General features: G+C 37.2%; 1 protein-coding gene across 5 annotated transcripts in view; it reads right to left on the bottom strand.

Annotated features, from left to right (window-relative positions):
- The window catches only part of SOX5 (SRY-box transcription factor 5), a 952,037-nt gene that overhangs the window by 807,277 nt on the left and 129,082 nt on the right, over positions 1-15,678 (bottom strand). For all 5 annotated transcript variants that reach the window (XM_046641348.1, XM_046641339.1, XM_046641321.1 and 2 more), the window contains one exon: positions 7,403-7,484. The gene's annotated coding sequence lies outside the window, so the exon portion shown is untranslated. The remainder of the gene's footprint in view (positions 1-7,402; positions 7,485-15,678) is intronic.

The following is a 15,678-nucleotide window of genomic DNA, read 5'->3' as shown; positions in this document are numbered from 1 at the left end:
AGCATGCTGAGTTAGCCACTGCAGGAAGACTGTGGAAATATGCTTTTGGAAGTTTGCTTTCCAAAGAGCCTATGCAAATAAGTAAGAGACAATAAGTCCAAAATTTAATTTTGATGGAATTTTCTCCTGCGCTGATTTTCAGAAACACACATATCATAATCTAAGAACACGTTATCACTAAAAAAACCCACATAGCTTATGTTTGTTGCATAGGTATAGAATATTTATCCATTAAACAAGACATTAAATCAAAATATTCTAGGTACTAATAACAAAAGAGAAGTTTTCTATATTTTTTAAAATAAGGTTTTCATATTGAGTTTATTCATTTGAATTCTATTTGATTACACATTAAAAAGATACCAATTCTTTGTGTCCATGTTGACTAAGAAGATAAAACATAAACTTTCGGTCCAACCATCAGGTCTTAAGAAATCTAATCCACAATTCAGCATACTCATGAAAGTAGCTAAAGTTAGTTTTCATAGACTTCCCAAATCATTCATCAAGAGTTTAAAGGAAAAGTTAGTCTTAGATTTAGGAATCAAATTCCAGTTGAAATTTTTGAGATAGATGGCCCAATCTCTGAAGTGGGTGAAATGACCTGCTTGCCTTAGTTTTTTAAATTTTCATCTCTTTCCATTTTGTTTCATTTTTTTCCTTCCTCCTTCTTCTTTTTCTTAAAACCATAGAAACTGGGTGGCCTTGTCACAAAAACCATTAGCAAATGAAATGTGAATTATAAAAAATATCTCAAGACATAAAGTTTGTGAGGGAGAGTGGGGAAAAAATTAAGACCTTTTGGAAAGTTGCTGAGCAACAGCAAAGCTAAAACCAAAGCACAAACCCCCAAAACTTAGTAGATGCAAACGTTAATCAACAGAACCAGTTATAGTCAACTCAAAGTCAACAACAGGGAACATTCAAAGTCATTCCAATACATACACCACCAGACCAAATTTGGACCTGCCAAGTCTAGTTTCCTGTTTCCCTTCTCTGGCCTCTTAATCTAAACAGACAAAATGTTTCATTGTAATAGTGTTGTTACCCCAGATGTATCCCAAATTCCACTGGCAATGGAGAACACAACCGCCCACATCCCACATGCATCACACACACACACACACACACACACACATGCACATTTTGGTGAGTGTTTTGGTTTTGCAAGTTGTAGATTACCATAGTTTCAAACAAAGTATGCAACAGAACAGAAACTTAGCATCAAACAAAACATTTTAACAAAGCCTAATGGAAAAAGGACTTATAAATCTCACTGTCTAAAACAGAGGTTGGCACAGTATGGTCCAAATTCAGATCATTGCCTGTAAAATAAGAACTGTTTAATGGCAATCAATTTGTTTAGTTTACAATCAATCTGATGATAGAGAACATTAACTTTGAACAATTAAGTGAAATATCTGCCCCCCAAAAATTCAATTTTTCGCATTGAGACTTCTATTATAAAAAATTTACTCAATTATTATTATTACATTTTGAAATATGTCAATAAAAATCCTGTGGAATTTTTTTTTCTCTCTTAAATAATAACTCATATAATATTCTAAATTTCACCTCCTAGCCTACAAACCCTAAAATATTTACTATCTGGTCCTTATCAGAGAAAGTTTGCTGACACCTGGTCTAAAACAATCCGATCTACAAAATTGTTCTAGCCCCATCTATTTCTAGCTTTTATAATATACATATGTATGTGAGCAGTTAGACTGCATAATATAACTACCTACATAAAAAATTTACAATTACCTCCTAATGCTTTCTAAAGCTGTACCAGAAAAAGACCACAATAACTACCCCCTGAAAATAGGCTCCTATGGAGAGCTCACAATAATGGATCGTATTTATCTCACCTCAGAGTAAAACGAAAAGGAGGCACTGATTTTACCGAATAATTTAGCTTGAAAAAATTATAATACCCAATGATGGAGGGAGTGTAGAAATGAAAATTCATTGCTACATTAACTGTAGCAGTGTTAAATGGCACAATCTATCTGGAAAGCAATTTGGTGCTAGACAACAAAATCCACTAAAATACTTACACAATTTGATACAGTAAATCTACTTTTGAAAATGCAAAAAATATAAACACACACACACACACATAAAGATGTTCAATAAATTGTTATTTACAATAGTGACCTGTCCCTACCATTTTTTTTTTCTGTTAACAGCCCTACCATTCACCTATAGAATTCACCTATAGAAGCGAGAAATCTTGGCAGTAGCCTCTCTCTCACACCGACGGAGCCAATAATTCCTCCCTCTCGGTCTTCCACGTCCTTCTCCTTTTTATCTCTATAGCTACTATCTTGGCTTAAGAACCTGCTATTTCTCTTCTGAATTACTGCAATATCATCTTGGGGCTGGATTTGCAAAGTGAGGCCTAAGCTTATACAATTTGGGAACTCTTTTAAAGAAAAAGAAGGTAAAATTGTGAATACAAAATTTGCATCCCCAGTGCCACCCAGCCTTAAGAGAAGCATAACAGAGGGGTAGTAACATAGAAAGAGAAAGGACTCATGACTAATTGAAGTTAAAAACTCATACATTTTGCAAATTTTATAAAAATACGACCATGAGAAAACATTTTAGAGTCTCCACCAGAATACTCCTAGACGCCCACGCAGGCCGAGCATCATTTATTTCAGCTTCTTGGTAATCTGGCTCCTCACCAAACCCTTAGTTCCTAAGGTCTGTGATTTCTAAGCCATCCATCCAATCATACTGCTGAAGATTAATTTTTCTAAAATGAAACTCTAAACATATTCCTTCCCTACTTGAAAACCTTTCTTGCCAATAAAATAATTGGCACAAATCCTTCCATGATATCACCTCCACCTACTTCTCCAACCTAGTTCTCTGTTGTTCCAGACATGCTGCATTATTTACAGTTCCTTATGATGTTATTTCAAACTTCCCATACCTTAGCAGGTGTTCTTGCCTCTAAATGAAATGTTTTTCTCTTCTCTTTTTTGGCTGATGGATGTCTTCTCATGTTTCTATCCCCACTTACCTGTGGAAGCATTCCCAGACCTGACACTAGAGTCCTTGGGCCACCCTCCTCCAGCACTGCACTTATTACCTGTTAGAAGAACTCATTTACTATCTGATTCCCCTGATAAATCAAAAGGTCCTTCAGGGCAGAAACCTCATCATAGCCATCTTTATTTCCCAAGTGGCTGCATTAAGTAAGTGCTCAGTAATCCTCAAGATGAACAAATGAATGAAAAAAGAGGAGAAGGAAATATAAAAAAAGGTTACTTTTTTGCTTTCAGTTATTGGTTCTGTTAGCATTTTTTTGCCCTTATTTGAAAATATTTTTGTTATGGGGCTATATTTGTTTTATAATGGGAAATCTAATTTACAATGAAATATTTCTTTGAGGCTTACTCTAATTTTCATCAGATCTGCTATCTAATTCTCTTAAAACTGCACACCTGTGCCACGCTTATTTAGATGGCCAACAGTCTACTTTATTTGAAATCATGTTTAGATCTCTGTACACAATTAGCTAAATAAATATCATTAGTGCAGCTTCATTAAAGTGTATTTTTCTTAAATATTTCTCAGTACACATATTTCTCCGTAAGTGAGCATCTATTAGTTTTGGCAAGAAAAAACTTATAATGGACTTATTTCCATAGGTATATATTTCAGGCACCAACTGAAAGGAATAATAAAAATTTTTTGCCATCTGGAATAAAGCAGTGATGAATACTATAAGACTCAACTTATGTTCACACGCATAAAGCTATCTTTCTGAATCACTGTTATAATTTCTAGCTCTCACCTAGGATGCAATTAAAAAATTGTTTTTAAAAGGAAAACATCCAAAATAATCTGATAATTCTCCTTATATAATCCTCACTGAAACGGAACATATTTTACCCCTTTTTTAGTAAAGCTCTCATTATCATTATCTAGCATTTGCCGGACCTTTATAGCAAAGATTTTACCCTTTTTCTCTTACATGATTTTAAAAAGTTGTTTTAGTACACATTGTTTAAATAAGCCCTATGCATGGCATATTTAGATGTGAATACAGGCCAGGAGCACGAAAAATGTAAACCACAGGCCATAGAAATAACATCACCAAACTCAAGATGACACAATTTTAGTAGCTTCAGAGCCATTTGAACCCTAGGATAATCTAGACCTCTGGTTTAGGTACAAACTCATTTTCTAGACTATGGATATGATGGTATTAGATTGGACCTCTCCACAAATATGCTCCTGTTTCTCCTTTGTGTAAGGCATGTTGTTCTAAGTTCATGCAAGGATACAACCTTATGCCGAAGTACAAATTTCTTTCCTAGATGGATCCATGCCTCGCCCAGCCTCATTTGTTTGTTTAAAGGAAAGACAGAATTCTGCTCACTGCACAAGCCTGCATGCAAGAGTCGCCTGAGATGAAGGGTACTACACAGAAAGAACGCAAGCTTTAGAGCCCCACAGTCAGGGCACAGAATCCCTGCAACGGCACTTCAAAGGCTGTGGGACGCTGAAGTTAGCGAGCCTCTTTGAACCCTGGTATTATGGGTTGAATTGTGTCCTGCCAAAATTCATATGTTGAAGTGCTAACACCCAGTATCTCAGAATACGACATTTGAAAATAGTAGGTCGTTGCAGATATAATTATTTAAGATGAGGTCATTAGTGTGGGCCGTAATCCAATATGACCAGTGTCCTTATCAAAAAGGGAAATTTGAACATAGAGACAGACACTTATAGAGGAAAGATGACATGAAGAGACAGAGAGAAGACGTCATCTACATGCCAAGGAGAAGGGCCTGGAACAGATCCTTCCCTCACAACCCTCAGAAAGAATAAACCCCATCAACAGCTTGATTTCAGACTTCTATCCTCCAGAACTGTGAGACAATACATTTCTGTTGTTTAAGTCACCATTTGTGGTATTTTTTTACGGCAGCTGTAGCAAACGAATATACCTGGTTTCCTTAAACGTCAGATCCTTCATATAAAGGATGCAGTGCCATTCTCAGGATTAAAAATCACATGGTAGGTCTTTAGAAGAGGATAGGCAATATTTCGTATCATATGGGGTATAATATTTGAAGTATTTTATTTATTTCCTTGAGTCTTGCTTCTGTCCCCATTCAGTCAGCCAAGTTGCTATACTGCGCACTCACAGTGCTGAAAAAGTGTTGGCAGAGCAGTGAGCATGGGGGTGGGCCAGTGTCAATTACTGGTTTTTGAGTTTCAAAAGCCTAAGACCTTCTGGGAAATTGGAATGATTCCCATGCATAGAAAACAGACTTAGAAGAGACTTCCTATGTATTAACTAAGCTAAGAGAAGATTTAGATCCTGAGTGGAAAATGAGGTAGTCAAGGCATATATAGACATTAGCAGATCCAGGAGCAAGTTGGTGGTGTGGTGGCTGTATCTTCACCCCTCCCCCTCGCCCCCAACTCACCTTAGTGGGGATGGGATGAAGAGCAGATTTAGATCCCTTGGGAAAATGAAGTAGTCAAGGCGTATATAGACCTTAATAGATCCAGGAGCAAGTTAGGGGTGCGGTGGCTGCATCTTTACCCTTTTCCCCCTACCCTAACTTGTCCTAGTGGGGATGGAATGACCAGCTGTTAGACTGATAGATTCAATGGAGGCACCTTCATTAAACAGACATGAAATTCTGAAGTATAGGGCCAGATCAACATCCAGATTTTAAAAGAAAATCAGGAGAACTGGTTGGATGGCTCTAAAACCCAACAAGATAATGTAAAGACTTCAAAGAATAGAGAAGAGGAGAAGCTTTATGAAGAGGGTCTTGGATTGAGCTGTTGCCCTGTGGCAAGTCCCACCTCCTTCCAAGGGAGAATGATGGAAAGTGCTACTCATTCTATCTCAAGTCTTTAGGGAGGCTTCATAGGAATAATTTAGAGAGCCCAGATGTGTCCCCTGGAGTTTGGGAGACCCAATGGACTGCAGACTGGTTCCCACCTTGGAAAGCTGGAGTACCGGAGGGTCAAGCCAGGAGTAGCTCTGTAATCTGAGAAGTACCTGCACTGCCTCCTGCCACTGGTAATTCATAAGATGCATGTTTTCATGAAGGAGGTGTGGAGCATTTATGAAAGAGCCAGCTTGATGCCCAAGAAGACCAACTGGAAGTATCCTTGATACACCAAATGAGAGGCCACATGGAATGGACCATCGAAAACCAGGACCTGAGTGGGGAGTGGGTAGCTGAAGGAAAAGCCCTGCCCAAGTGAGACGAGTTGAAGCCAGATGAGTCCAGCAGGGGAGCCACCAAAGTCCCCCAAAAGTGGCCAAGTGAGAGTCAGTTTTAAACATCTGCCAGGCCCAGAAATCACAGAACCAGCTTAACATAGTACAAGTTCAAGTGAGAAATATCCCTAAACGGCTTATTTCCTCTTCTTTCCCATGTTCCAACCCCTTAGGGTTTCCCAATAGCAGCTAGCAAATGGGGGAGGAGGTGACAGATAAAAAGAGAAGGAAAAGGACACACCCTTTCCCACTGCAGTAGCCCAACCCAAAAATAGGCTCTAGATGGGGGAGGGGAAGTGATCTGATATTAAATTAACTTCCAAGTTCTGATTACGGTGAGATTGGACATTCTAATTTCTGAATGGAGAATGTTTGTGATTTAGTGTCAAGAGGATTTTTTTATTTTAATCTAAGAGTAATCCTCTTAGGTATGGAACCTGCCTGAGATCTAAATTTCATCCAGAAGCACCACCCCCCACAAATTCATTTTAAAGAAACAACAGGAGAAAAAAATAGTGCTTTGATTGATTTCCTAAGCTGTGCTTGTTCAAAGTACAGTTACAGAGAGAAACTCCAAATATGTTGGTAGGAGATAATGGCAGAGGGAAAAGATCTCTTTTCTTGGAGGGAGTCTTGATCTTAGAAATGGCTGAGTGATATGTCCAGGCAGATGGCCCTGACCAGCCTTGCAAAGGACCCCATGCAACAGAAAGACATAGAGCAACAGAACGAGTACCATGTGCTTCACAGTAGCATGCAACAGGCAAAGTGCTTTATACCACCCCAGAGAGTGGCCTAGCAGGAGCAAGAGCATACCCCCATGTTCCCAGGAGGTACCTGGAAGAAGCTAAGAGAAGGAGAGCAGAAGGAAGATCAAGGTACGCTTCAGCAGTGGCCCATAAGTCCTGACAAGAGATGAGAGGACAGATGTGGCTAATGAAGAGATGACAGCCAAGGAGAAAGTATATCACCCCTCAAGAGCTTGGTACCTTAAAAACTCATCCAGAATTTAGGGGCAACATCAGATTGAGGCTACATGACTAAATGAAGGATCTAAATATAATTTAGATTTAGCCATCGAAGAATAAAGAAAGTTATATTTCTTGCACACTCGGTGCATAGACAGAGACATACCTGCCACATGCGGGGAGGCTTGTCCAAGACTTTTAAGGATCCTCTTGAAGTGTGTCTTCACACCATGGACTGATTAAAAAGCCTAGAAGAGAATAAAAGCTAAGTTATTTCGAGGCAGATTCATGGTGTATGGAGTCAAGCTCGACTGTTTCAAAACTTAGCTGTTTGGGGAATTATCAGTGAGGCTGAGTGTCACAGAATACAGAACACGTGTATTGCCAGAGAACCCTTAAATTCGACCCAGACAGATACAGAGCCATCAGCAGAAGGAAAGAAAACAGAGTGAATCAGCTTGTTTGGGTTGTTTTTGAAATCAAATGCTCCAAATCCCAGAAGAAGACACAGAAAAGAGGAGGCATAGTAGGGAATTTAAGGTTCTTATCCTAGAACTTGGAATTTTTTAAAGCATCAAATCTTGTTTCTAATGAGAGAAGAAAAATAAATCCAGGTAAGGAAATAGATTGTGAAAGGATTCTACTTTAGCTAGAGTGTTGAAGGAAAAACCTCTCCAATAAGGTGACATTTGAGCAGAGACCAGGATGAAATGAGTAAGCCAAAGGCAGGAGGTTTCCAGGGAAAGGGAATAGCCAGTTCAAAGGCCCTGTGGGGAGAGCTTGGTAAGCATGCCCAGGAACAGCAAAAGGACCACAGTGGCTACAGCATGACATATGAGGGAGAGAGAAGTAGGAAATGAATGAGGTGGGAAAGGGCCAAGGAAGGGCTTTAGATTTTAATCTAGAATCCATTAGAGGGTTGTCTTTCTCTAAATTAAACATTTAGTTTGAGATAATTGTAGAATCGCATGCAGTTGTAAGAAATAATACAGAGAGATCCTGTGTACCCTTCACCCACTTCCTCCCAATGGTAATGTCTTGCAAGGTTATAACACAATATCACAACCAAGACATTGACATTGATAAAGGCAAGATACAGCCATTTCCCTTCCACTCCACCTCCTCGTTAAACCCTGGAATCCACTAAACTATCCACAATTTCTATAAGTCCGTCGTTTCAAGAATATTGAAAAAATGAAATCATACACTCAACATTAGTCTCTGGACATTCAACCAGGTTGGTGTGTGTATCGATAGTTCATTTGTTTTTATTGCTGAGCAGTGTTCAATGGTATGGATCATTTAACCATTCACCCATGGAAGGACAATACATTGTTTCCAGTTTGGGGTTATTATGAATAAAGCTGCTATAAACATTTGTATACAGGTTTTTGTGTGAACATAAGTTTCCTTTTCTCTGGGATAAATGCCCAGGAGCACAATTGCTGGGTTGTATGGCAGTTGTATGGTAAGGTTTTTGTTAAAAACCTGCCAAACTGTTTGGCTGAATGGCTGTACCATTTTACATCTCTGCCAGCAATGCAAGAGTGAGCCAGTTTCTGTGCATCCTTGCCAGCATTTGGTGTTGTCACTATTTTTTATTTTTGCCATTCTGATTTTCTCTAATGATTAACGATGTCAAATATCTTTTCATGTTTTTTTGTTTCCTGTATATCTTCTTCCATGAAATGTTTCTTCATGTCTTCTGTCCATTTTCTAATTGGATTGTTTATTTTTTTACTACAGAGTTTTGAAAGTTTATATTCTTAATGCTAGTCCTTTGTCAGATACACAGTTTGCAAATATTTTCTCCCAGTCTGTGACTTGTCTTTTCTTTTTCCTAATAGGGTCTCTCACAGAGGAAAAGTTTTTAATTTTGCTAGAGTCCAATTTATCCATTTTTTCCCTTTTATAGATTGCGTTTTTGGTATAACGTCTAAAAACGCTTTGCCTAGGGGCTGGCCTAGTGGCACAGTGGTTCCGTTCACACATTCTGCTTTGGAGGCCCGGGATTTGCCGGTTCGGATCCCAGGTGCAGACATGGCACCACTTGGAAAGCCATGTTGTGGCAGGCATCCCACACATAAAGTGGAGGAAGATGCGCATGGATATGAGCTCAGGCCGGTCTTCCTCAGCAAGAAGAGGAGGATTGGCGGCAGATGTTAGCTCAGGGCTAATCTTCCTCAAAAAAAAAAAAAAAAGTTTCAAATAAAAATGCTTTGCCTAGCCCTAGATCTTGAAGAGTTTCTACTTTTTTCATAAAAGTTTCATAGTTAAGTTTTACATTTAAGTTCACGACATATTTGGAGTTAATTTTTGTATGAGCTGTAAGACTTAGGTCAAGGTTCATCTTTTTGCCTGTGGATGTCCAATTGCTCCATCACCATTTGTTGAAAAGGCTATGTTTCCTCCATTGAATTGGTTTTGCACCTTTGTCAAAAATCCAGTTGGACATATTTGTGTGGGTCAATTTCACGGTTCTCTGTTCTGTTCTGCTGATACATGTGTCTATCCCTCTCCCAATATCACACAGTCTTGATTAATGTAGCTATATAACAAATCTTAAAATCGGGTAGATTAATTTTTCCCGATTTACTCTTCTGATTCTTTTGTCCTTCTACATAAATTTTGGAATAATCCTGTCTATAGCTATAGAAACTCTTGCTGGAATTTTGATAGGAATTGTGTTAAACCTGTGCATCAGTTTGGGGAGAATTCACATCTCTGCCACAGTGTGTCTTCCAGTCCCTGAGCATGGTGTATTCATTTATTTACATCTTCCATCAGGATTGAGTGGCTTTCAGCATAAAAGTCATACACATGTTTTGTTAGATTTATACATAAGTTTTTAGTTTTTTGAGTGATGGTAAGTGATATTATATTTTAAATTTTGTGGTCCAGTTGGTCATCACTGTTATGTGGGAATATAATTGATTTTTGTATGTTTATTTGTACCCTACTACTTTGCTGAACTCACTTATTAGTTCGGGGAGGTGTTTTTTTTTTTTGAAGTTCTTCAGAATTTTCCGTCACCTGCAAATAGGGACAATCATGCCATCTGCAAATAGGGACAGTTTCGTTTCTTCCGTTCTTATCTCTATGCTTTTAATTTCTTTTTCTTGTCTTTTGTTCACAGGCTAGAAATTCTAGCACTACGGTCATGCGCTGCATTATGACATTTCAGTCAACGACAGACTGTATAAGTGACAGTGGTCCCCTAAGATTAGTAGCACACAGCCTAGGCGTGTAGTAGGAAACACCATCACGGTACGTGTAAGTACACTCTACGAAGTTTGCGCGATGATAAAATCACCTAACAACACATTTCTCAGAACCTACCCCATCATTAACTGGCACATGACTGTAAAATGAGTAAGAGCGTTGAATAGAAACATTCTTGAGCTTGCTCCTAATCTGAGAGGAAAGAATTCAGTCATTCATCATTAAGAGTAACATTTGTTGTAGATTTTTATGTAGTTTTTAATAGATGCTCTATATAATGTTGAGGCAGTTCTCTGTTCCTATTTTCTGAGTTTTTAACGTGTACAGGTGTTGAATTTTGTCAAATGCTTTTTCTGCATGATTGATAGGATCATGTGATGTTTCATCATTAGCCTGTTAACATGGTGCATTGCACTGATAGTTTTTCAAGTCCTGAACCAGCCTTGTACCCCTGAAATAAACCCCGCTTGGTCATGGTATATAATTCTTTTTATATATTGCTGAATTCTATTTGCTAATATTTTGTTAAGGATTTTTATGTCTGTATTCATGAGGAATATTGGCCTCTAGTTTTCTTTTTTTGTACAGTCTTTGTCTAGTTTTGGTATCTTGGTAATATTACTTTCATAATATAAATGGTTTTCCAGAAGAGAATGTGTAGAATTGATGTTACTTCTTTAAAGGTTTGTTAGAATTCTCTAGTGAAAACTTCCGGGACTGAGTATTTCTTCTTTGGAAATTTTTAAAGTAAAAATTCAATCTCCTAAATAGTTATAGGGCTATTCAAATTATCTATTTAAGATTGGATGAGTTGGGGTAGTTTGTGATTTTTGTGGAATTGATCCATTTCATCTGTGAAATTTACTTGTGTAACTCACACATCTACGGACAGCTAATTTTTGACAAGAGGGCCAAGAGAATACAACGGAGGAAGGAAAGTCTCTTCAATAAATGGTCTTGGGAAAACTGGACAGCCATATGCAAAAGAATGAAAGTAGACCATTATTTTACATCATACACAAAAATTAACTCAAAATGGGTTAAACACTTGAATGTAAGACTTGAGACGTGAAACTTCTAGAAGAAAACATAGGCAGTAAGCTCTCTGACATCAGTCTTAACAGCATATTTTCAAGTCCCATGTATGACCACACAAAGGAAACAATGGACAAAATAAACAAATGGGACTACATTGAACTAAAAAGCTTCTTCACAGCAAAGGAAACCATAAACAAAAAGAAAAGGTAACCTAACAATTGAGAGAATATATTTGCAAACCATATATCTGACAAGGAGTTAATATCCAAAATACATAAGGAACTCATACATCTCAACAATAAAAAGCTAACAACCCAATTAAAAAATGGCAAAAGATCTGAAGAGACATTTCTCCAAAGAAGATATACAGATGGCCAACAGGCACATGAAGAGATGTTCAACATAACTAACTATCAGGGAAATGCAAATCAAAAACCACAATGAGATATTACCTCATGCCCATCAAAAAAATTAAGAATAGAATTACTACACAATCCAGCTATTCTACTTCTGGGTATTTATCCAAAGACCATGAAAACACGAACACGTGAAGACGCATGAACCCCTATGTTCATTGCAGCATTATTCACAACAGGCGAGACTTGGAAGCAACCTAGGAGCCCATCAAGGAATGAACAGATAAAGAAGATGTGGTATATATATATACAATGGAATACTACTCAGCCATAAAAAGGAAGAAATCTGGCCATTTGCAACAACATGGATGAACCTTGAGGGTATTATGCTAAGTGAAATAAGTCATAGGGAGAAAGTCAAGTACTATATGATCTCACTCATAAATAGAAGATAAAAACAACAACAATCACATAGAGACAGAGATTGGATTGATGGTTACCAGAAGGGAAGGGAAGAGGGAGGAGGGAGAAAGGAATGATTAGGCACATAGGTATGGTGATGGATTGTAATTACTCTTTGTGTGGTGGACATGATGTAATCTACACAGAAACTGAAATAAATGATGTACACCTGAAATTTACATAATGTTATAAACCAATGTTACAACAATAAAATAAATAAATTAATGGATTTAAAAATACACTTCCATGTGTAGAGTTTTTATAGTATTCCCATATTACCCTTTGGATGTCCGCAGGGTCTGTAGTGGTACACCCTTTTTCATTCCCGTTATAGATAATTTGTGTCTTCTCTGTTCTTTCTGTGTCAGACTTGCTAGAGGTTAGTCAATTTTATTGATTGTTTCAAATAACCAGCTTGTTAAAATTAATTGTCTTCAATTTTATTGATATTTCTTCTTAACATTATCATTTCCTTCCTTCTGCTTGTTTTGGGTATATTCAGCTCTTTTCTTTTGTAGGCTCTTGAAGTGGGAGCTCAGATTATTGATTTGAGACTTTTCACTTTTCTAACATATGCATTTAGTGATATAAACTTCCCTCTCAGCACGTCTTTACTCATGACCCACAAATTTTGACATTGTATTTTTATTTTCATTCAGTTCAATGTATTTTTTATGTCCCTTGAGACTTCTTTGCAACCTATGGATTATTTACAATGTATGTTGCTTAGTTTCCAAGAATTCAGAGATTTTTCCTGTTATCTTTCTGTTATTGATTTCTAATTTTTTTTTAAAGATTGGCACCTCAGCTAACATCTGTTGCCAATCTTCTTTTTTTAATTTTCTTTCCTTCTTCTTCTCCCCAAAGCCCCCCAGTACATAGTTGTATATTCCAGTTGTGAGTGCCTCTGGTTGTGCTATGTGGGACACCGCCTCAGCATGGCCTGATGAGGAGTGCCATGTCTACGCCTGCGATCTGAACCGGCGAAACCCTGGGCAGCCAAAGCAGAGCACACAAACTTAACCACTCGGCCATGGGGCCAGCCTCTGTTGATTTCTAATTTGATTCCACGGTGGTCAAAGAATACAATCCATATAGTTTCAATTGTTTTAAATTTGTTGAGTTTTTTTTCTGGCCCAGGATATGGTCTATCTTGGTATATGTTCCATGGTCACATGAAAAGATTGCGCGTTCTGCAACTGTTGGGTGAAGCGTTCTGTGAATGTCAATCAGAGTCTATTGGTTACTGATTTTATTGAGTTTCCTATATATCCTTGCTGATTTTCTGTCTAGTTTTCTATCAACTGATGAGATGGGGGGGGGGGCGAAAATCTTCAACTATATTTGTGAATTTGTCCATTTCTCTTTCAAATCTGTCATTTTTTTGCTTCATGTATTCTGCAGCTCAGTAATTTAGTGCATATACATTTAGGATTGCCATGCCTTTTTTATGCAGCAACCCTTTTATCATTATATAATATCCTTCCCTGTCACATCTTTACCCATCCTTTTACTTTCAACTTGCCTATATCATAATTGAAGAAAATTTCTTATAGACAGCATATAGTTGAGTCCTAATTTTTTACGTACTCTGACAATATATCTTTAAATTGTTGTATTTAGACCATTTACATTTAATGTGATTAGTATGTTAGGGCAAAGGTCTGCAATTTTATTTTTTGTTTCCTGCTTGTTTTTTCTGTTTTTCATTTCTCTGTTTTCTTTTTCCTGCTTTCGTTCAACACTTTTTTAATTTTATAATTCAATTTTGACTTATCTATAGTGTTTCTGTGTATCTCTTTGCATAGCTTTTTTAGTGGTTGCTTTAGGTATGACATTATATACACGTAATTTATTATAGTCTAATGGAGTCATCATTTTATCAGTTTGAGAGAAGTGTGTCATGAATCATGCCCTATTGAATATTTCTATAAACTGGTGAAATTGGTAACTCAAAAATCCAAACATCAGAATAAATGTAGCTATGTGAGATACTCTGCCTGTTCCCCTGCCCAAACTCTCCTGTTTAACCCCATCCAGAACTATGCAAGCATTCGTACCTCCACTAAAAAGATAACTGAAAAATGAATTCGAATTAGGAGGAAAAAACAAAAAAGCCTGACTGGTTTGAAACAACAAGATACTATTTTGGATAGACAACTTTAAAGGTAATGTCTAAGAGAATGTGTTTTCTAATGCATTAAGGTGAATAAAAATCTGAAAAGTCTTTGAAGTCTGGACAAAATTGTCCACTTATTTTATTCAAGGATGTGGACCATCAACAATTCACACTCTGTTAATATTGTAAGTAGGCTTAACAAATACCTGGGCTATTGTTCACCTTTTATAGAAGATACATTTTAGACAGATGAAGTTAACTTGCACAACATCATGGGCGAGTCAGTGAAAGAGTTGACCCAGAACCAAGGTCTGATGATACTGAATTACACGATGAGGAATGAAAATATTAACTTTTTATCCAAAGTGTGTCAACAGTCTGTTTTGAGAATGAAGTTATGCTTCATTTCCTTAAGAAAGGCAAAATAAGAACATGGCAGATGGAATATCATCACTCATCTACATTGGAATTTAACCAGGACACTGGGGTTTAAACTTACCCATTTGCCAAAAGTATCAATTGATAACAAATAAACGGCACAACCATCGATATTATTGCAGACACTGGGTCCTTTGAGCTTCCAAACATGAAATCGCAAAAGCTGGCACGTCCTTTCGCATTGTGTATCAATGAGTTTTTCCCCATCTCTCCAGGCTACTATAGAATGGCAAATTTGCAGGACACTGGCATATTTTCCACATTATGCGTTTTTACTCACTTTAAATGTAAAAACACTTGAGTGTGTGCAAAAGAGACTGTCCTCAATTCCCAAAATATTTTTTATACTCCCTGATTCATTTTATGAAGGATGAAACGTCTAGCCTGTAGCTCAGAGTGACAGACTTCCCCTTTTAGTCATGAAATCTTCTATGATCCAAACTGTAGGAAAGTTCTTGTCTACATCTCCCATTTATATTCACAGTCAGACACTATAATTAAACAATAGAGTTTCATTTACTTGGGCTCAAATCCATTAATTTCTTTTCTTATTTTTACTCATCTCTTCTCTCTGAAACATATTCCAGTATTATTATTATCCCTAAGCACACAAATACACAGATTTGCGAATCTATAATGAGATCTTCCTATTTTTTTAGAATAAAATTTTGCTTTGATTAAATGTCTAAATCGCCTCTATTTAGATGCTTTCTAAATTTGAACAAATACCTGATTCTACTGAAAAATAAAATCATCTTTAACAACTGATCTCCTAGCCAAGTACATGTATTATGTTTACTCCTAGGA

The sequence above is a fragment of the Equus quagga genome, chromosome 1, assembly GCF_021613505.1.
Source record: "Equus quagga isolate Etosha38 chromosome 1, UCLA_HA_Equagga_1.0, whole genome shotgun sequence".
NCBI classification, from domain to species: Eukaryota; Metazoa; Chordata; class Mammalia; order Perissodactyla; family Equidae; genus Equus; species Equus quagga.
This window is presented reverse-complemented; position numbering and strand designations above follow the sequence as displayed.